The sequence below is a fragment of the Pseudophryne corroboree genome, chromosome 1 (assembly GCF_028390025.1).
Source record: "Pseudophryne corroboree isolate aPseCor3 chromosome 1, aPseCor3.hap2, whole genome shotgun sequence".
NCBI lineage: Eukaryota > Metazoa > Chordata > Amphibia > Anura > Myobatrachidae > Pseudophryne > Pseudophryne corroboree.
In genome coordinates, this window is record NC_086444.1 from 121441300 (window position 1) to 121463153 (window position 21854).

Here is a 21854-nt window from a genome sequence, read left to right on the forward strand (position 1 = left end):
CATTTTATAATACGGTTGCCCCTTCTCTGTACAGTGTATTTGTTTTGTTTGGCAGACTTATCCCTCCCTCTGCTATGCCTCGTCCTCGACGCTCAGCTCCCCCCCCCCGGCGCCTCGTGGATGCGGGGAGTTCCTTCCGCTCCCGCTCCCCGAGCATCGCGCCTCAGAGTGGCCTTTCCCCTGCTGCAGACAGGCGGCGGGGGCGGGCGGTTACAGCCCGCTCCCCTGCCGCACGGAGACGGGCGGCCAGCGGCCGCTCGTCACGTGGTTCCGGGGCGCGCGGCTCGGCCGAGCCGCGCACCCCGGCGCTCGCAGCGGGACGGGCCTCTCCTCGCCCTCCTGCTCCGGGCGCTTTCAGGCCTCCTCCTCCGGCTGCCAGCGGCCGCTTGACACATGGCGCAGGTGCGCGAGGCCCGGCCGGGCCGCGCGCCCCGGCGCCTCCCGCGGTACATACGTCTCCTCACCCTCTCTCCAGCAGTGCCTCCGGCCCTCTTCCTCCATCCCCGCGTATGGCTCTCGGCGGCGTCCTGGTGGCACAGGCTGTGCCGGACGGCCGCGGCAGAGCTGCGGGGGGCGAGGGGGGGGTCAATGTGCAGGGGAATATGAGCCCAGGACAGCGGGTAGCGGCTCCCGCTGTCCCCGGGACAATACAGGACCCCAGCCTACCCTCCTCCAGCGAGGGGTCTAGCACACCCCAGGTTGTTTTAAATAACGTGGGGCCATTTGGGTCTAGTGTGGCTGGGGCGGGGGACGTGGCAGCGGCTGCCGCCACACCCGCCCCGGCGGCAATCACATGGCAGGGTTTCCCCCCGGCCTCGGGGGCCTGCTCGGGCGCCCCCTGGTCGTCAGCTGCCCCGCCGCCATTAACGGCGCCCCCGCTTACAGGGTTCCAAACTCCTCCACACGCCCTTCCCGGTCCTTTTCAGTTCGGGTCCACGCAGGCGTCCGTCTCGGCGGCTTATATTACGCCCGGCGGGGCGCTTGCGGTAGCAGCGCAGCAAGGCTTCGCGGGGAGCCAGTCCTTCCCCGGGGGTTTTGCGTGGCCTCCGGCTCCAGCATTCCCCTTAGCCGCCAGCATGCCTTCCATGGGTTTCATGACGGTGTCCGGCACACAGTTTTCCCCGCACGGGGCCAGCGCGGGCGCCGGCGTGCAGTCCACGTGGTCGGTCGGTGGCCCCCGAGTCGCGGTGCCCTTGCCGGCCTTTGCGGGCCTGCAGTCAGGACAGGCACCGGGCGGTGGGTATCAGGTGGCACAGAGTTGGCCCCCTCTCCCGGCGCCCCCTCAGTTCCTTCTGGCGTCATACGGATGGGCGGGGGCAGGCGTCTGCCCGCCGCATACGGCGTGGCGGCCGTCTTACCCCGCGAGTTTTGGTGCAGTGAGCGGGTCGGCCTTTACGCAGTCGATCGGGTACACCTCGGCGGGGGCCCCCTCCCTGCAGCTGCCGGGCGGCCATCCGCCGCGGAGCGGAGGGGCGGTCCCTCCGCCTCCGCAATTGCGGCCAAGTGTTAATGATGTTCTGGTTCCCCCTGTGCCTGTTGTCCCCTCTTTTTCTCCCTCACAGGTCCCGTCTAGTTCAGGGGCTACGCCCGTCATGAGGCGAAGATCGTGGACGAGCGCGACTGCGAACGTGGAGGTACGGCCATCAGCGGAGGCGGGTGCAGCGGACGACGCGGTTCCGGGTCCTTCGAACTCCGGTGAGCTAAACATTCCTTTACACGTTTCAACTTGTAGTTCCTCGTCTTCTAGCAGCGTATCATCCGGCTCTCCGCGGCGCCCGCGTAAATTAGCTAGGCTCATCGCGCGGCGAATGGCTAAGGAGGCGCATAAGGCGGCCGCTCCTGAGCAGGTGGTCCCCTCTGACCCTCCCCGTTACGGCGAGATGGTACATTGCGCCAACACGGCAGTTACAAGGGGGGTTCGCAAGCGCATGCGGGAAAAGATCCGTAAGGGGAAGTATGTAGACATATTCACCCTTACGGAGGAAATGCGGCAAGGTTTTGAAGCAGCCAAGAAGCCGGGCGGTATTGGGGAAAATGCGTTTCGCAATTTTCACCAGTGGCTGCGTGGTTTTTTGGTGTTCATGGCTTGCTACACGGAATCGCGTCCCTCGGAGTATGCCAACTTGGTGAAATATTTGTTTTTAGTACACGATATGTACTTAAAATCCAAGGGTTCCGCGTGGCGGGATTACGACGAGAAGTTTCGTCGCAATCAGGATGGCAACCCCATCCTGCCCGCGGGTTTTAAGGGTGTTGAGGTGTGGTTGGAGGTTACGCAGCAGGTCAAACCCACCCCGGACGTCACGGCCAAGAAGCCCGGGGCTGCCGGGGCGGCCGGGGCGGCGGCTTCCCGATTGACGGGGAAAGGCAAGTGTTTCGCCTACAACGACGGCAAATGCGTCAAAGGAACGAGTTGTCGTTTTCGCCACTCAGGTAGGTTGTGCGGAGCTAGTCACCCGGCCAAGGAATGCACCGCGGCAACAGGCAGTAAGCCTGCCGCTTCCACCGAGGCCGGTGGAGTTGGCAAGTAAGGCCTTCTCCCCGATTATAGTTCCCGAGTTGCAGCGCTGGCTTGCTTTGTACCCCGATGAGTCGGCGGCATCGTTTCTCTTGGAGGGCTTCCAGCACGGTTTTCGCTTGCCAATTCCGGATTCGGTGTATGTGGTTGCACGCCAGAATTTGAGATCGGCTCGTGAATTCCCGCAGGAAATCCGGCGGAAGGTTGATGGGGAGATTGGGCTGGGGCGCATGGCTGGGCCCTACGCCTTTTCCCCGTTGCCCTCCTTGTGCATTTCCCCAGTAGGGGTAGTGCCCAAGAAGGCCATAGGCAAGTTTCGTTTGATACAGCACTTGTCGCACCCGCCGGGGTTGTCGGTCAACGACGCTATCCCGGAAGCCCAGTGCAGAGTTCGATATCAGTCGTTTGACGACGCGCTGCGCTTAGTGCGGGATGGTGGTCCGGGGAGTCTGTTGGCAAAATTGGACGTGGAGTCGGCCTTTCGGCTACTCCCGCTACACCCAGATTCCCTGCGGTTTCTGGGTTTCAAAATAGGGGGCGAATTCTACGTCGATCGGTGTCTCCCCATGGGTTGCTCTGTCTCCTGCGCCTACTTTGAGTGCTTTAGCACATTTTTACACTGGTGCGTCCAGACCGCTTCCGGGCAACTGGGGGTGGCTCACTACCTGGATGACTTTCTCTTTGTAGGGCCCGGGGACAGTTCGGTCTGTGGGGACATTCTCTCGGTGGCCAGGTCGTTATTCTGCGCTTTAGGGGTACCGGTTGCGCAGGATAAGTGCGAGGGTCCTTGCACTTGTCTTAGCTATTTAGGTATCGAAATTGACACGGTAGGGGGGTGCTGTCGCTTGCCCGAGGATAAGGTGCGGAAACTATTGGGTTTGATTACAGACTGTTTAGGAAAACGCAGGGTTAGGCTTAAGCAGGTGCAGTCCTTGCTTGGTTCTCTCAATTTTGCGTGTCGGATTATCCCCATGGGTAGGATTTTCTGTCGCAAACTCGAGCGGGCCACCGCGGGGACGGTTCGACAGAATCACTCCGTGTACCTTTCCCGCGAGATCAAGGATGATTTGCGGATTTGGGTCTCGTTCCTGGTGTCCTTCAACAGGGAAGTGTTGTGGCCCGCTCCTTGTTGTTCCAGTAAGCAGCTGCAATTGTTCACGGATGCTTCAGGCAGTCGAGGGTTTGGCGCGTTCTTCGCTGGCGCATGGTGCGCTGCGGCCTGGCCGGCATCTTGGGTAACGCGTGGGTTTACCAAGAACCTGCTTCTGCTGGAATTGTTCCCGATCTTAGTGGCGCTTGAGTTATGGGCCGGACGGTTCGCAAATAGGGACATTTTGTTTCTTTGCGACAACTTGGGGGTAGTGCATGCGATTAATAATCAGCGTTCCTCCTCTCCGCAGGCGCTGCGACTGCTAAGGCATTTAGTGTTGGTTTGTTTGCAGCGTAATATTAATTTTAGGGCTCGCCACGTCCCTGGAGTTGACAATGGAATTGCGGATGCATTGTCCCGGTTCCAGTTTGACAAATTCAGGGCGTTGGTTCCGGGAGCGGAGGCAGAGGGGTTACAGTGCCCACCTTCTGTCTGGCAGATGGTCGAAGCGGTTTAACGGCGTTGGCCAGGTGTGCACTGGCTCCCTCCACGCTACGAGCGTATGATGCTGCATGGCGGGATTGGTCAGCCTTTCAGAGTAGGTACGGGGTAGCAGGTGAGTCCTCGGCCGACGCCCTGTTGACCTTTGTTTGGGAGCATTACCAAAACGGTAGGTCAAAAGCGGCCATGGCTACTGCCCTTGCGGGCATCGCCTTTCACTCGCGACTCCACGGGACGACGGACCCCACGGGGTCGTTTGTCCTTTCCAGAGCGCTGAAAGGTTGGGCTAGGTTGCACCCGGCGCCTGCGGATTCACGTAGGCCTATAACGTTGCAGCTGCTAGCGGAATTGCTGCGTGTGCTACCTCAGATTGCGTCCTCGGAATTTGAGGTGGCATTGTTTAGTAGCGCGTATGCCCTGGCCTTTTTCAGGGCTTTTCGGGTGAGCGAGTTAGTGGCGAGCAGCAAGGCGTCCCGGGAATCGGGTCTGCTCTACGAGAATGTGCGCTTGCAGGAGGGCCTGTTGCTCTGTAGGATTGTGCGATCCAAGACAGATCAAACAGGTCGGGGTCGCTGGTTGTCCTTGGAGGCTCAGGGAGGTATGGGCGTTTGCCCGCTGCGGTTGACGCAAGAGTATGTGCGGTTAAGACCTCCGGGGGGCAGCCAGTTGCTGGTGCACGCGCAGTTGGACCCTCTGACAAAGTTTCAGTTCTCATCGGTGTACAAGAAATGTTTGACGGCGTTGGGCTTGCAGGAGGCGGACTTCGGTACTCATTCCTTTCGGATTGGGGCGGCTACCCATGCGGAGGCCGCTGGTTCATCACCGGCGGCTATTCGGGAGTTGGGTCGCTGGAAGTCGGCCTCCTATAAGTCCTATGTCCGTATAGATAAGTTATAAGTGCGCCTGTTGCGCTAACCCAAAAACGTGTTTACTCGTCGGTTTTTGAACGCTTACCGTTCAGGAATCGAGGGTGTGAAGCGAATTTTTAAAAATTTTCCTCCGAGGGGGCCTAATTTCAATTGGCTGTTCTATCAAGGTCCACGGGAGGTTTTTTGAGTTTTCTCCTTCACTTGGGTTTAATTGGTTACGTTGTGTTTAAGTTACAGATTATGTGCATAATCTGACATTAGGATATTTTCTTTTACAGCTGTCATCAATTTTGGAGACCACATATGGATGGTTGGTCATTCCTATGTTTTTTGGGCGGAGAAACATCCCATGGCATCTAGGGCGACTGAGATTTTTGGGTCCAGGCAATTTAGATGGTTAGGTGTTAGGGGCATGTTATGGGGTGATTTGTTGCGCGTCCTTTTTTCTCGGGAGCGCCGCTGGGGTCGCCCCAGTTGTATTATCATTCATCTGGGTGGTAATGATCTGGGCCGAGTTAAAGGCATAGACTTGATTTTGTCTATAAAGGCGGATGTGGTGGCGATACGTTGTCACTGGCCTGGGGTATGCATTGTCTGGTCGGAAATGGTGCCCCGTTTCCATTGGCGTGGTGCGGTGCGTTTCTCGGCGCTGGAGAAAGCACGCAAAAAGGTGAACTCGACGGTGTCTCTTTTTGTCAAGGCCATAGGCGGAGTGGCAATTAAGCATCCTCTGCTGGTGCTGCGGAACAGGCAGTTCTATAGAGACGATGGGGTTCACCTTTCTCCGGAAGGAGTGCAGTTTTTTCTGGAGGATATTTTCGGTCTTTTTCGTTAGAGCTAGTTAGTTTCTTATTTGGTTAATGTTGTGGTTGCGGATGGCGGTGGCGGTTTGGTAAACCTTGGTGGCGGGAAATCGCTGCCAACCAGCTGTCACACAGGCATAAGTGGTCATTGTGGGGCTCCCTCTTTAGAAGGACGGCAGGTGTGTCCTTTTCTTGCGGTTGGACATTTAGACGTTCCCCTGCGGGAACCGAACGTTTGCCAGAGAAAGAGGGGTAAGGCCAGCACAATGCGGGTTATGCGGGAAGGAGGCGGGGTATGTGTACTCCCCTCCTTGGTTTGGTGGTTTTCATCTAGGTGACGGGTGCTGGTGTTTGGCAGCGGTTTTCTGTTTGCCATCCTCCAAACTAAAGTTAAATATATATTCAATTCAATTCTAATTTGGCCTCAATTATTAGTTTAAAGAGTTGGTCAGCGATTAATAAACATCGTCTGACCTTTAACTCCAGCTACTGTGTCCGTGTCTTTATTTCAGTGTGTGGTGTGGTTTTATTTAGTGATAAGCTAGCTTAAATAAAAGGTTATGTAATCACAATAAAGTTATGAGCGGCTTAGATAAGCTGAAGGCTGCATAAGCCTGAGGCCATATAAGCGATCAACTTTTTGTGATTGGTTGTTAAATGACTAAGCAGTTGCTAGGCAGATCAGTTTTCCCGGTTGGTTTTTCCTATTGGATTAGAGGGTTGTGCATCAAGATGAAGAGGAGGGTCTTAGGTTAGTATATAGGGGGTGGCCATTTTGCTAGACTTCCTCTTGCCATTCAGTTTTTGCCCGCCCGCCCTCCCAGAATGCGTCTAGGTTTTTTGTTCTTGCTGTGGGCTATTGAAAGCCAGATTGGCGGGAAATCGCTGCCAACCAGCTGTCACACAGGCATAAGTGGTCATTGTGGGGCTCCCTCTTTAGAAGGACGGCAGGTGTGTCCTTTTCTTGCGGTTGGACATTTAGACGTTCCCCTGCGGGAACCGAATGTTTGCCAGAGAAAGAGGGGTAAGGCCAGCACAATGCGGGTTATGCGGGAAGGAGGCGGGGTATGTGTACTCCCCTCCTTGGTTTGGTGGTTTTCATCTAGGTGACGGGTGCTGGTGTTTGGCAGCGGTTTTCTGTTTGCCATCCTCCAAACTAAAGTTAAATATATATTCAATTCAATTCTAATTTGGCCTCAATTATTAGTTTAAAGAGTTGGTCAGCGATTAATAAACATCGTCTGACCTTTAACTCCAGCTACTGTGTCCGTGTCTTTATTTCAGTGTGTGGTGTGGTTTTATTTAGTGATAAGCTAGCTTAAATAAAAGGTTATGTAATCACAATAAAGTTATGAGCGGCTTATAAAAATCAACAAACAAACAAACAAATGCTTAAAGGTCCATACACACTTAACGATAAAATGAGCGACGTCGCTCATTTTCCCCCTCCTTGAGCGACGTAGCTCATTTTATCGTCAAGTGTGTATGCCGCCAGCGACGACCGATGCGCGTCCCCGCGGGTCGGCAACGATCGTCGCTGTCGGAAGGGCATGCATGACGGATGTGGACTGTCATCCACGACCTTCATGCAGGTCTGGCGGAGGCGTAACGTCACTGAGCGATGTGAGCGGTCATATCGCTCAGTGTGTACAGTCGGCCGCCGACCGGCCGGCCCGGGAGAGGGAAACATTAGACGATGTCGCTCACAGAGTGACATCGTCTAATGTGTATGGGCCTTAAGTTCTCAAACATCATTACAACATAAACTGGTAAACAAATGATATACTGTATACATATTGGGGGTCATTCCGAGTTGTTCGCTAGCTGTTTTCGTTCGCTGCGCAGCGATCAGGCAAAAAAATGGCACTTCTGCGCATGCATATGCAGCGCAATGCGCACGCGCCACGTACTTTCACAAAAGCCAATGCAGTTTCACACAAGGTCTAGTGACGCTTTTCAGCCGCAGTGCTGGCCGCAGAGTGATTGACAGGAAGTGGGTGTTTCTGGGAGGTAACTGACCATTTTCAGGGAGTGTGTGGAAAAACGCAGGCGTGCCAGATACAAACGCAGGCGTGCCGGGGGAAACGCAGGTGTGGATGGCCAAATGCAGGGCGTGTTCGTGACGTCAAAACAGGAACTAAACAGTCTGAAGTGATCGCAAGCTAGGAGTAGGTCTGGAGCTGCTCAGAAAATGCACAATCTTTTTTTGTAGCCGCTGTGCGATCCTTTCGTTCGCACTTCTGCTAAGATACACTCCCAGAGGGCGGCGGCTTAGCATTTGCACGGCTGCTGAAAGCAGCTAGTGAGCGAACAACTCGGAATGAGGGCCATTGTTATACGTGAACTGAAAACACAAAATTATATTTCTCATATAAAGTCAACACTGCGCTTAAAACCAGGACATTTTATTAATTATTTTATTATGTTTCCATTTCGGGATCTACGGTAATATTAAGATTTTATCTTCCAGAGCAAATTAACATTGGACTTTCCTTTACAGGTGCTGTTTCTCCACATTATGGTGGCATTACATGTAGAACAATGATTTCTTGCCCGTGTTTCCGCTTTTGTTAAAAGGCTTCAATTCCTTTATCAATTTCCCAAAAGATTTAATTTTCACTGTTTCCCCTCATCTGTTTCCTGGACTAGCCCACGTGATGCTGGTATGTGCCCCTCACTATAAAGGAATAGACACTAGAACGTTATTATTGTATTTCTGTCAAGGGCGTAGCTACCATAGGTGCAGGGAGTGCAGCTGCTATGGGGCTCAGAGCTGAGAGGGGTCCACCTTCCCTGTCACAGTTACATGTGTTATATACAGGGCGTAGCTACCATAGGTGCAGGGAGAGCAGCTGCTATGGGGCCCAGAGCTGAGAGGGGCCCACCTTCCCTGTCACAGTTACATGTGTTATATACAGGGCGTAGCTACCATAGGTGCAGGGAGAGCAGCTGCTATGGGGCCCAGAGCTGAGAGGGGCCCACCTTCCCTGTCACAGTTACATGTGTTATATACAGGGCGTAGCTACCATAGGTGAAGGGAGTGCAGCTGCTATGGGGCCCAGAGCTGAGAGGGGCCCACCTTCCCTGTCACAGTTACATGTGTTATATACAGGGCGTAGCTACCATAGGTGCAGGGAGTGCAGCTGCTATGGGGCCCAGAGCTGAGAGGGGCCACCTTCCCTACTAAAGTAAAATTACATGTGTTATATACATTTTTCACCATTTTGTGATACATAGGTGCCCTTAAAAACTTTTGGCTTGGGGTCTGCAATATATCTTTGTATACACTGGACCTGCTCATTGTAATGTGGTATAAGATTATTTAGAGAGCATTCTAATGTTACATACCTGTAATATAAACTGGGGCACTGTAATGCACCAAATATAAAGTGGAGGCACTATGGTGTGGCATAATATGAAGTTTTAAAGTGGAGGCACTATGGTGTGGCACAATATGAAGTTTTAAAGTGGAGGCACATCCAACCACATCTGAATAAGGCCCAGTGTGCAGTTCTGAATCAGACCCAGTGGCGTAAGTACCCCCCACACACACACTTTGGAGGCGCAGGGCTGCGGGTGTGCCGCCACTGATTCAGAGGAGATTGACATGCGGACTAGCAATCCGCATGTCAATCTGCTAAATGTCCCTTCCAAAATGGCCACCACCATGGAGAAGACATGCTAGAGGTCATACCTTGTAACGAGTATTACCCCCTGGAAACACGCATGACATCCAGCTGATGCATTACCCCCTAGCAACGAGCATGACAGCCAATGCATAAAACCCCTGGCAACAAGCATTACACCCTGGCCCGAGCTTGACACCCAGCGCGTGAAACCCCTGGCAACAAGCATATCACCCAGCGCTTGAAACCTCTGGCAACGAGCATGACACCCTGAGCATGAAAACCCCTGGCACCATGCATGGAACCAAGAGCATGAAATCCCTGGCAAAAAGCAGGTAATTTAAAAGTAATTAGAAGCCTTACTGTAGGGTTTAATGTGTAATGGGCACTGTGGTGTGTGACATAATGTATCACGGACATTGCGGTGTGTGGCATAATGTATCACGGACATTGTGGTGTGTGGTATAATGCAGGGCCGTAACTACGTGTGTGCCAGCTGTGCCTGGCACACAGCGCAGCTGCCCTGAGGGCGCAACGGCCAGCGGCATGTAATGAGTCAAAATTGACTCATTACATGCCGCCTCTGGAGAGGAGAGAGTAGCGCCGGGCCAGTGTGTTCGCCAATACGCGCTATAACGCGTATTTTACCCCGTAATTGCCGGTGGGGACTCAGAAATAAAAACCCGCTGGGTCCCTCAGGACGCACTCTGACCAATCAGCAGCGCTGTCCTGTGCCGTCAATCAGTTCTGCTCTCCAACTGCAGAGGAAGGGGAGGAGACCATGGAGCATGTGATCTCCCTCCCTTCTCTTCCCTCTCCCTCCGCTCCGCACGGGACCCGGATTTACTTGGGGGCTGTGGCGCCAGCCGCCTATACTTATATAGGGACCGCGCTGGTCATAACATAAACTGAGGTAACCCCCGGCTCCCCAGGCACATGTCTTCTTGCGCGCTGCCATTGCCATGACAGCGTCCTAGCAGCCGCCGGGAGAGGAAGGAGCTCGGTCCTCATGGTGTAACAGCTCTCCCGGGCCTGGCGGATTACCTGATCAGCGGGGGCACCTGCTGTGTAGTGAATGATCGTCTCTCAGCGCAGCAGCTCATCTGGGCCGGAGATGAACTCACTAGCAAGTAAGTGACCCTGAGCCCTCTGCTCAATGAGGGGACGCTCCTGTCTGTCTGCTAAGACTTCCACTAGGGGGTGTGAGGGGACCAAAAGTCCCAGCATGATGTGCTAGGGGGTGTGAGTGGACCAAAAGTCCCAGCATGACGTGCTAGGGGGTGTGAGGGGACCAAAAGTCCCAGCATGATGTGCTAGGGGGTGTGAGGGGACCAAAAGTCCCAGCATGATGTCCCAACAGGGGTGATTGGACCATAAGTCCCATCACAACGTACCATGGGACCATTAGTCCCAGCATTATATGCAGGCCTCAGTGATGATCAGGGGCGTCAGAACCTTTTTAGGTGGGGGGGGGGGCAAGATATAGTTTCCGTTTGGCGCCCCTAAATCACTAAATGTCGCCCCCTCTGTGTTATACAGTACCTCATAACAAAAATGGATAGAGATAGAGAGAGAGAGAGAGAGAGAGAGAAAGAGAGAGAGAGAGAGAGAGAGACATGGTGAGAGAAAGACATGGAAAGTAACAGAGAGATTCATGGAGAGAGACAGAGAGAGAGGGGTATATTTACTAAGATTCGTAATTTCCGAAAATAGGTCAAAGTTCAATCACGAATGACATCGACAGTGTAAAACTGCAACTTTTTGAATGGATTACGACTAATTTACTAAGCTGTCGTATTCGTGTTTTTCTTTGCTTCCGATGTCGATGTCATTCGTGTTTTTTTACCTAATTTAACGGCAGTGATTAGCAAAACACTGCCGTTTTTTTTTACAATCAATCTCGGCCGGATTTGTGTGATCCGTGCTGGGGTTTTTTTTTGTTTTTTTTTTTAAAGTAAACAATGTAATTTGTTAAAAAAAAATGCGTGGGGTCCCCCCTCCTAAGCATAACCAGCCTCGGGCTCTTTGAGCCGATCCTGGTTGCAGAAATATGTGGAAAAAAATGACAGGGGTTCCCCCATATTTAAGCAACCAGCATCGGGCTCTGCGCCTGGTCCTGGTCCCAAAAATACGGGGGACAAAAAGAGTAGGGGTCCCCCGTATTTTTAAAACCAGCACCGGGCTCCACTAGCTGGACAGATAATGCCACAGCCGGGGGTCACTTTTATATAGTGCCCTGCGGCCGTGGCATCAAAAATCCAACTAGTCACCCCTGGCCAGGGTACCCTGGGGGAGTGGGGACCCCCTCAATCAAGGGGTCCCCCCCCCCAGCCACCCAAGGGCCAGGGGTGAAGCCCGAGGCTGTCCCCCCCCATCCAATGGGCTGCGGATGGGAGGGCTGATAGCCTTTGTTGTAAAATAAAAGATATTGTTTTTAGTAGCAGTACTACAAGTCCCAGCAAGCCTCCCCCGCATGCTGGTACTTGGAGAACCACAAGTACCAGCATGCGGCGGAAAAACTGGCCCGCTGGTACCTGTAGTACTATTACTAAAAAAATACCCAAAAAAACACAAGACACACACACCGTGAAAGTATAATTTTATTAAATACATACACACATACATACTTACCTTAAGTTCCCACGCAGGTCGGTCCTCTTGTCCAGTAGAATCCAAGGGGTACCTGTTGGAAAAATTATACTCACGAGATCCAGTGGTCCAGGCTCCTCAGCAAATCCAGGGTTAATCCACGTACTTGAATAAAATAAAAAAAACGCTGTCACGACCACGAACTGAAAGGTGACCCATGTTTGCACATGGGTCACCTTGCCCCGAATGCCAGAAACCCACTTTGCCTTCTGGCTAAGTGGGTTTCTTCAGCCAATCAGGGAGTGCCACGTTGTAGCACTCTCCTGATCAGCTGTGTGCTCCTGTCTTCACTGACAGGCGGCACACGGCAGTGTTACAATGTAGCGCCTATGCGCTACATTGTAACCAATGATGGGAACTTTCTGCCCTGCGGTTGACCTAAAGTGACGTCACCGCTGAGCAGAAAGTTCCCATCATTGGTTACAATGTAGCGCATAGGCGCTACATTGTAACACTGCCGTGTGCTGCCTGTCAGTGAGGACAGGAGCACACAGCCGATCAGGAGAGTGCTACAACGTGCCACTCCCTGATTGGCTGAAGAAACCCACTTAGCCAGAAGGCAAAGTGGGTTTCTGGCATTCGGGGCAAGGTGACCCATGTGCAAACATGGGTCACCTTTCAGTTCGTGGTCGTGACAGCGTTTTTTTATTTTATTCAAGTACGTGGATTAACCCTGGATTTGCCGAGGAGCCTGGACCACTGGATCTCGTGAGTATAATTTTTTCAACAGGTACCCCTTGGATTCTACTGGACAAGAGGACCGACCTGCGTGGGAACTTAAGGTAAGTATGTATGTATGTGTGTATGTAATAAAATTATACTTTCACGGTGTGTGTGTCTTGTGTTTTTTTGGGTATTTTTTTAGTAATAGTACTACAGGTACCAGCGGGCCAGTTTTTCCGCCGCATGCTGGTACTTGTGGTTCTCCAAGTACCAGCATGCGGGGGAGGCTTGCTGGGACTTGTAGTACTGCTACTAAAAACAATATCTTTTATTTTTCAACAAAGGCTATCAGCCCTCCCATCCGCAGCCCATTGGATGGGGGGGGACAGCCTCGGGCTTCACCCCTGGCCCTTGGGTGGCTGGGGGGGGGGGACCCCTTGATTGAAGGGGTCCTCACTCCCCCAGGGTACCCCGGCCAGGGGTGACTAGTTGGATTTTTGATGCCACGGCCGCAGGGCGCAGTATAAAAGTGACCCCCGGCTGTGGCATTATCTGTCCAGCTAGTGGAGCCCGGTGCTGGTTTTAAAAATACGGGGGACCCCTACTCTTTTTGTCCCCCGTATTTTTGGGACCAGGACCAGGCGCAGAGTCCGATGCTGGTTGCTTAAATATGGGGGAACCCCTGTCATTTTTTTCCCCATATTTCTGCAACCAGGATCGGCTCAAAGAGCCCGAGGCTGGTTATGCTTAGGAGGGGGGACCCCACGCAATTTTTTTTAACAACAAAAAACACTTTCCCACCCCTTCCCATTGATATACATGCACGGATCTCATGGATCCCTGCATGCATCTCAAATCACGAATAAAAAAAGCAGGTCTGTTTTTTTTTAGGACTTTTTTGCGAATTGTAATTTTTCACGGCAGTGTTTTGTGTTTTTTTGCTTAGTAAATGACCGAGATTCGTATCTAAACAGGCGTAATTTGACCGATGGTGTATTCATTCGTAATGTTTTACCTGAACTAGCAAAAAATTACGAATGCCCTCATCACTGCCGTGATTAGTGTTTAGTAAATGACCGAGATTGACCGAGATGACACTTTGATGAAAAAACGGCATCTCGGTCAAAATCGGGAGCTTAGTAAATATACCCCAGAGATGGAGAAAGATAGAGAAAGGTATATCATCAGCAGCAGAATGTGATGTGCCCAGAAGAGCAGTTACCTGGAGGTCTCCAGGAGGAGGCTAAATTGTCTCTCCGGCCAGGCAGTGGTTTTGCAGGAGTGGTTCCAGCAGTACGGTAAGAAGGGCATCTCAGTTACCGAGGTTTAGTACATATCTCTCTACTTTAAATAGCCTCTGCGTTACATGGGAAAAACTGTGCCGGTAAGCATTACTACATCCCGCCCAGAGAGAGATAGTGTCAGGGAGAGCCCAGACAGAGATAGTGTCAGGGAGAGCCCAGAGAGAGATAGTGTCAGGGAGAGCCCAGAGAGAGATAGTGTCAGGGAGAGCCCAGAGAGAGATAGTGTCAGGGTGAGCCCAGAGAGAGATAGTGTCAGGGAGAGCCCAGAGAGAGATAGTGTCAGGGAGAAGGTAGGGGGGGGGAGAGGGAGAGAGAGAGAGAGAGACATTACCTGACTACAGTACAGATCAGGGGGGTAATTCCAAGTTGATCGCAGGAAATTTTTTAGCAGTTGGGCAAAACCATGTCCCTCATTCCGAGTTGTTCGCTCGCTAGCTGCTTTTCGCAGCAGTGCACACGCTAAGCCGCCGCCCTCTGGGAGTGAATCTTAGCTTAGCAGAATTGCGAACTAAGTATTCGCAATATTGCGAAAAGATTTTTCTTTGCAGTTTCTGAGTAGCTCCAGACTTACTCTTCCAGTGCGATCAGTTCAGTGCTTGTCGTTCCTGGTTTGACGTCACAAACACACCCAGCGTTCGCCCAGACACTCCCCCGTTTCATCAGCCACTCCCGCGTTTTTCCCAGAAACGGTAGCGTTTTTTCACACACTCCCATAAAACGGCCAGTTTCCGCCCAGAAACACCCACTTCCTATCAATCACACTCCGATCACCAGAACGAAGAAAAAACCTTGTAATGCCGTGAGTAAAATACCTAACTTCTTAGCAAATTTACTTGATGCAGCCGCAGTGCGAACATTGCGCATGCGCAGTAAGCGGAAAATCGCACCGATGCGAAGAAAAATAACAACGAGCGAACAACTCGGAATGAGGGCCCATGTGCACTGCAGGAGGGGCAGATATAACATGTGCAGAGAGTGTTAGATTTGGGTGGGGTGTGTTCAAACTGGAATCTAGATTGCAGTGTAAAAATAAAGCAACCAGTATTTACCCTGCACAGAAACAAAATAACCTACCCAAATCTAACTCTCTCTGCAAATGTTATATCTGTCCCCCCTGCAGTGCACATGGTTTTGCCCAATTGCTAACAAACTTGGTGCTGCGATCAACTCAGAATTACCCCCCAGGTCTCTTATGGGGCTAGCACTTCACAGCATTAGGCTCCACCCCCAATATGCCCGCGAATCGCGGCACTGCCACTGTGAGCCGATATGGGCAGGGGCAGACCAGTCCGGGTCAGGCTTGGTGTCCCTTTCTCCCGCTACATCCTCCATGGCTGCAGGGGAGTTTCCACTGGCAGAGCCACTGGGAAGAAGTGGGAGTAAAGCCACTGTGGTTGGGGGCGGAGCCACTGCAGGGGAGGAGGAGGTGGCAGTGGAGGAGTTCGGGACCACTTGAGATGTGCAGTACCAGCCTCCTCTGCTTCTTCCTTGCACGGCATCACACTGTATATCAGACTGACTTCAGCCTCATGTGTCACACAGGGGCCAGGGCTGAAGTCAGTCTGATACCCAGTGTGATGCCGTGCAAGGAAGACGCAGAGGAGGCTGGTACTGCACATCAGCTGTAAAGTGCGGTAGCTGGCCGCTGTGTTTCACCTGACTGCCGCTCCTCTGCTATGGGTAATAGGCGCCTCTCTCATCTTTGCAGGCGGCGAGCTGCCCCCTTGCCCCACCCATTCCGACGCCCCTGGTGATGATACAATAAGCGTCAGCCTCTGGAACTTTTAGGTTCAGATGTGAAGTCATTGGTTGCCTACTAATGGGTATATGCCAATCTTCTCCCAATATAAGCCGTATAACTCCATTATCAACTGTAATTCTGTCTTCTGTAGTGGGGTCAGGTGAAAGGGCTAGAAATAAAGGAAAACTTTTTTTTGTTTAAACTATTATCAGCGTATTCCTACATGTGTATGTGTATAAGTGCTCTACCTGGTGTAGTGGTGCTACTGTGCAGCATAATTTGAATAATGGAGACTACTGTGCACCGTAGTATGAATTGGAATTATTTTGTGGCCACGCCCCTTCCCCATGAAGCCACGCCCCTATATATATTTTTGCACGCCTACGTCGCACACTGCTCCTATCTTACATATGGGGGGGGGGGCACCAATGCCGTTTCTTGCACACAGCGCTAAAATGCCTAGCTACGGTACTGGTATAATGTATCAGGGGCATAGCAGTATGTGGCAAAATGTATAACGGGCATTGCGGTGTGTGGCATAATGTATCACGGACAATGTGGTGTGTGTTATAATGTGTCAGGGGCATTGCAGTGTGTGGCATATTGTATCACGGACACTGCGGTGTGTGGCATAATGTATCACAGACATTGCGGTGTGTGGCATAATGTATCATGGACATTGCGATGTGTGGCATAATGTAGCACAGGCATTGCGGTGTGTGGCATAATGTATCGTGGACATTGCGATGTGTGGCATAATGTAGCACAGGCATTGCGGTGTGTGGCATAATGTGTCACGGAATTTGTGGTGTGTAGCATAATGTATCACGGACATTGTGGTGTGTGGTATAATGTGTCGGGGGCATTGCAGTGTGTGGCATAATGTGTAATGGGCATTGCGATGTGTGGCATAATGTATCATGGGCATTGCGATGTGTGGCATAATGTATCACGGGCATTGTGGTGTGTGGCATAATGTATCACGGGCATTGCGGTGTGTGGCATAATGTCTCAGGGGCATTGCAGTGTGTGGCATAATGTGTCACAGGCATTACGGTGTGTGGCATATTGTGTAATGGGCATTATGGTGTGTGGCATAATGTCTAAGACCCACTGGAGTGTGTGGCTTAATGTGCAAGGGGCATTACTATAAGGAGGAAAAATGACAAATAATGTAATGCGCATGAATCAGGATTATTTTTTTTCCTATGGTGGCCATGTCTGGACGTGCAGGTTGCAAAATTGGGGTATAAGGTAGTCTTTTCCTGCAACGCCATGCCCCTTTCAGTGAAACCACACCCATTTAATGAGACCACACCCCTTTTTGCGGTACACGCAAATTCATCACTTTCCTAGTGCAAATTATGGGGTGGGGGGCGCCAGACAATTTTTTGCCATGGGGGAGAAAAATTTCTAGTTACGCCACTGATCAGGTCCATAGTATTTCTACTTATGCGGGCTTTATAAGTTCAAATTTGCTGAAAAGCAGCATTTCAAAAGCAAAAAAAAGGACAATATTATCAAATTCATACATAAAGGCCCTCATTCCGAGTTGATCGCTCGCTAGCTGCTTTTAGCATCAGTGCACACGCTAAGCCGCCGCCCTCTAGGAGTGTATCTTAGCTTAGCAGAATTGCGAACGAAAGATTAGCAGAATTGCTACAAAAAAATGTCATGCCGTTTCTGAGTAGCTCCAGACCTACTCCTATCTTGCGATGAATGCAGTCTGTTTAGTTCCTGGTTTGACGTCACAAACAAGCCCTGCGTTTGGCCAGCCACTCCCCCGTTTCTCCAGCCACTCCTGCATTTTTGCCTGGCACGACTGCGGTTTTTAGCACACTCCCTGAAAACGCTGAGTTGCCGCCCAGAAAAATCCACTTCCTGTCAATCATAGTACAATCACTCGAGCGACTGAAAAACGTCGCTCGAGCTTGGGTAAAACTACAAAGTTTTGTGTGAAAGTACTTAGCGCATGCACGCTGCGTACCATGCGCATGCGCAGAATTTACGTTTTTTCACTTGATCGCTGCGCTGCGAAAATCGGCAGCGAGCGAACAACTCGGAATGACCACCATAATTCTGCAAAAATAGTATAATGGCTATTGCAGTGGTCCGTCAGGACAGGATCACGCGATCAGCTATATGCTATTGTTTATCAAAGCAGAAGAGAGCCCCCATATTAAACAAGCAATGATGTACCATAAAAAAAAATACAAAAATAAATCTGAGTTTATAAGATATAATTTCCATGCTGTTAAAGGTTTGCTGCCCTGGAGACATGTGACCTACTTTCCTGTGTCTCTATTTCCTGCTGAGCTGATATTTAAGCATGCCAGGATTCATAACACATCATTTCTAGTCTGATCATGAATTCAGCCATGACGTGCGCAAGTTTCTAGCACAGGTAGTCACTATGAATGAGTGCTTGCTGGAAGCATGCTTTATCTTGACAATCACTGCAATGGGGAAATATATTATAAATGTTTTCTAGTTTCAGAGCTTTGCATAATCATATCATAACATGTTTGAAAATCTTATTATAAATCTTTGTTGGTAAGATGTATAATCAGAAATAACATATCTATAACCCTTCCCGCAGAGCCGTAACTAGACTTTTTGGTGCCCTGTGCCAGATAGAGAATTGGCGCCACCCCATTTTTCTAATAGAGACATAAGGCACACACCTCACGGGGAAGAGGCATGACAAAACTGACCACAAAGAGAGCCCAACACAAAGTACAAGGTAAGCTTCAAATAGTTAAAACTCTCTAGCTTGGAATTCTCTAACTTTCTATAGAAGGGCAGATAGCTCAATGAATAGAGTGTCTGACTGCAATGTCATAGGCAATGGGTTTTAGTCATGGGCACATCAACATCCCGAAATGTAATAAAAGACAGTGCAACTGAACAACAAAGAGCTCTCAAGTCAAGTCCATGAATGCTGTATAGGTATTAGTGACAAAAGGGGTGGGGGTAGGAGACAGGGGCGGTCAGGAGATGCTGGGCTTTAAAAGGGGGGAAGATGCAAGTAAAAGTAATTATATAATTTATAATTGACAAGTGCAGCCAACAGCGCCTCCTACCCTGCAGTGCTATGTGCAGAGCACACTCCGCACACACCTAGTGACGGCTCTGCCTTCCCGGTCTACAATGACAAGTGGAACTCGGTATGGACTGCAGGCCAGATTAACGATGGGACCAGGGGCGTAGTTATGCGCATTGGGGCCCAATAGCACAGTTAGTCAGGCACCCCCCCCCCCCTCTGCCCTGCACCGCCTGACTGCAAGAGGCACCCTCTCCCAGTGGGTGGGCACTCACCAATAGGGTGCCGTTTTCTGAAGTGTGCTGCTGCCTGCTGAACTGTACTGTAGCCTCAACTGCTGCTCTCCCAGCCGGTTCCATCTAGAGGAGGAGGAGGTGGACGTCGAGAGGAGGAGGAGGTGGACGCTGAGAGGAGTGGTGGCCGTGGTACAATGATGTCCCTACAGACTCAGCCACGCCATCTCCCAGCGTTAGTTAGGACTCAGGAGAGGCGGAGCCAGCCGGGTGAGCAGCAGCACAGCACACTTCTAGGGTAAAAGCAGCCAGCGCCGGGGCTCAGTTGCTAGGTGCAGGGGATGGCTCGGGCCCCATAGAAACCGCATCCCCTGCACCTATGGTAGCTACGCCCATGAATGGGGAAAGCATATGGGTCTACAGCTCCAGGTCTCCACATAAAAATAGGCCCATCATTATGATAACATGATAATGACCAGCTACCCAGCTGGCTCCAAGGTCGGCCATAAATTAGTATTAAAATCATATATATTTTTTATTATGATTATTATTACCAAATTTCCACTGTTGTTATGTTGTTTATTACTGTCAGGAGCGGATCTAGGCACGGGAGGGCGTCCGGGGCACTGCGGCCCACTGGTGCGGCTGCAATCACCCCCCAGGCGCCTGCCGCCCGCCCGCACCCCGCATCCAGCACTCAGTTGGGTGCCCACTGCAGCCGGAGCCGCTGTAGCCGGCTCCATAATTGACCTCTAGTGTCTGTGCGGCGCTGCTGTGGGAGAGACGTCATGACGTCTTTCCCATAGAGAGGAGCCAGCGGCGGCCGGAGACGGAGCAGCAGCGGCAGCAGCGGTCGGGAAGCAGGAGCGGAGGTGGTATTGTGTTTTTTTTAGTGTTTGTAAGCGACGCTATTTATCTCTACTGGCGGCACATCTAATGGGGGCACATCTAAGGGCGCATAACTACAGGGGCACCTCTACTGGCGGAACATCTAATGGGGGCAAATCTATAGTGGGCATCTCTACTGGGGGCACATCTAATGGGGGCATCTCTACTGGGGGCACAGCTAAGGGGGCATAACTACAGGGGAAGCTCAACTGGGGGCACATCTAATGGGGGCAAATCTACAGGGGGCATCTCTACTGGGGGCACAGCTAAGGGGGCATAACTACAGGAGCAGCTCAACTGGGGGAAAATATACAGGGGGCATCTTTACTGAGGGCACGTCTAAGGGGGCATAACTACAGGGGCACTGTGCCCTGAGCAGTCTCCAGGTGTGCCGCCATAGAAGCACAGCCAGGCCCGTCAGTGTTTTGCCGCTACTGAGGCCCTGGAACGATCAATACTGGTGGGTTTAGTGGTTGCAGAGCCAGTTCTTATTTTGGACCCGGGCAGTGTTGGGCTCTTCTGGCTTGCTCAGATGTGGCTCAGGCATTACCTATGGAGAAGCTGTGACATGACATCATAGGACACGCAACTGCAGCATGCATCACCATTATATTTCAATGTGCCTTGTCAATATTTAAACCTTGTTCAGTGTGCCGCGAGTTGTAAAATGTTGAAAATCTCTGTGCTACAGTGTCGTCACCATGTTGTTATGAAAACGCCAAAAGACGTGCATTGGAGGAGGGGCTGCTGTAGGGTCCCGGCAGGGGTCCCAGCTTGCTACCCCTCCCCAGTATGCCTGTGGTGTAGCCAGTGGCAGTGGCACCATCTTTCCGGTGATCTCTTCGGGAAGATGGAGCTGCACATAGAAAGCAAAGACTCTGGCACTGCTCCTGATTGGCTGCTGGTCCGCGAGCTCCGATTGGCTCATGAACCTGCGCCTGATTTAAGATACCCGCGCCACCACCAGAGACCGGACTGAGGAGCAGGAGAGGCGCACGCTGTGGTCTCCTGCCCTCGCTGCAAGCAAAGTGGTCGGGCCGCAAAAGGACCCCTGCCCGACCGCCGCAAAATTATGTGGTAGGGGCCGTGAGTGTGACACCCCTGCCCTAGAGTATCAGAATTTGTGTCACGGCACTCCTAGACCAAAGTTTATTAGTGAAAAATTCAGAGAAAAATATAAAATTAAGTAAATTGTGTTTATAATATGTCATCCTTAGGTTCAGTTATGTGGGGAGGGACTGGTGTTGACAATTAAATTCAGTATAAATAATTTTAATTGGTCGTGGACCACCGAATTATGGCACCACTGCATGGCCACCCTTACCCCCCCCACCCCCTTTCCCGAGGAACCCCAGGGTGTCACGGCCCCCAGTTTGGAAACTACTGCCATAAAATAAACTTTTTTTTTAACTACATGTAATACACCTTAGACCTCAGTTCAGTGCCGTAACTAGGTATTTTAGCGCTGTGTGCAAGAAACGGCATTGGCGCCCTCCGTATGCAAAACATGGGCAGCGTGGCTTCATAGGGAAGGGGTGTGGCCACAAAATAATACCAATTCATACTACGGTGAACAGTAGTCTCCATTATTCAAATTACGCCGCACGGTAGCGCTACTACACCAGGTAGATCCCATTTTACACATTACGGCAGCCAGTCCCCATTTTTTACACATTACGGCAGCCAGTCCCCCTTTTTACACATTACTGCAAACAGCGTCCCCCTTTTTACACATTGCGGCAGATAGCGTCCCCTTTTTACACATTACGGCAGACAGCGTCTCCCTTTTTACACATTACGGCAGACAGCGTCCCCTTTTTACACATTACGGCAGACAGCGTCCCCTTTTTACACATTACGGTAGACAGCGTCCCCCTTTTTACACATTAGGGCAGACAGCGTCCCCTTTTTACACATTATGGCAGA